Source organism: Nicotiana tomentosiformis, chromosome 3 (genome assembly GCF_000390325.3).
Source record: "Nicotiana tomentosiformis chromosome 3, ASM39032v3, whole genome shotgun sequence".
Taxonomy (NCBI): Eukaryota; Viridiplantae; Streptophyta; class Magnoliopsida; order Solanales; family Solanaceae; genus Nicotiana; species Nicotiana tomentosiformis.
The window spans coordinates 117,038,896-117,040,319 of NC_090814.1; the positions used below are offsets into that span (position 1 = coordinate 117,038,896).

Genomic DNA, 1,424 nt, shown 5'->3' on the forward strand with positions numbered 1-1,424 from the left:
TGCTACTGGTGCCATTAGTATCGAACTAGAGCAAAAACTTGAGAGACTAATAGCTAGAGCAAAAACTTGAGAGACTAATAGTATGTTTGGCAAGCTTCTAAAATCTGCTTATTTTGAAAAGTGCTTTTCAAAATAAACTTTTGAAAATAGTTTGTGTTTGGCTAATTAATTTGAAAAATATTTTTGAGCAAAAATTAATTTTTGGCCAAGCTTTTAAAAAGTGTTTCTAAGTGTATTCTTCTCAAATGTGTTTTTCAAAAAAATACTTTTGAAGAGAAGTTATATTTTTGTGCATCTCCAAATCTGCTTCTGCTTCTACTCAAAAGTATTTTTTTCCATCAAAAAGTTTGGCCAAACACCTTAGTTTTGACAAAAAAACAGTTTTGACTAATAAAAAAAATACTTTTGACTAAAAAAAACACTTTTGGCCAAAAAAAAGAGAAAAAAAAGAAAAAGTTTGGTCAAACAAACTATAAAGCGGTCGAACACTGATCTGATGTCATTAGAAATGAGATAAAGTTGAGTTTTCTTTGGATTTTGTTAGAGTAGTAACTACTAGTTGATTTTCACGCCATGACACTTATAATCTGTTAGGTAATGTTTGAAAAATGATACAAACATGGACTTGATTGAAATGGATATGTTTTGAACAGACTACCAATTTAGCCAGTACGCCTCCAGCCCTACAATACTTAAAAGTACAAAGAATGTCCGTTTTTATTATGCTTTAATGTAATATGATTACAAACAATCTATTTTTCCTAAGCCTAGAATACATCAAGCAGAAGAAAAAGAAATCGACCAGCACATTTGACTAGAGAAGCATTTGGAACTTTTGTGTTAACCAATTTCAGTTGCGATCTGATGAGGAGCGCTGGGAAGAATAGATTGCAGGGATGTTCTTAGTTTGAAGACGAGAGTGGAGAATTCATTGAAAAAATGCAAAGAGGTAGTCCAGATTTCAAATAATGTTATTTGGCATGTAAATGGCAACAACGTCGCTTTGGCCGAGTGGTTAAGGCGTGTGCCTGCTAAGTACATGGGGTTTCCCCGCGAGAGTTCGAATCTCTCAGGCGACGTGGATGTTACTTTTTGTTTTCTGTTGAGGAAGCTACAGACAAAAAATAAATAAGAAAAGAAAAATAAATGTGAATAACAAGTCTAGGAGATTCATGTTTTCCTACTGAATTCGTCCTATCGTGGCAGCGTGGCGCTAAATTGTTAATCAGAATAGTACGTTTTCTCACTTTTATTCCAGTTTAAAATATTTTTCTAACATAATAATCACAGAGTTAAGAAAAAGGAAGAGTTCGTTTAAAAATGAGAAAGTGACTTGACGGACTTAAAAAAGAAACATGGACTACTTTAACGTTTTGTGACCCTGCAGATTCAATGTCAACGAAAGATGTTTATAATGCTTAGTG

At 33.1% G+C, this 1,424-nt stretch overlaps 1 non-coding gene across 1 annotated transcript; it reads left to right on the forward strand.

The window, feature by feature from the left end:
* Positions 1-997: 997 nt before the first annotated feature.
* Positions 998-1,079, forward strand: TRNAS-GCU (transfer RNA serine (anticodon GCU)). The gene has a single exon. It is a non-coding gene; the product is annotated as a tRNA-Ser (tRNA).
* Positions 1,080-1,424: the final 345 nt, after the last annotated feature.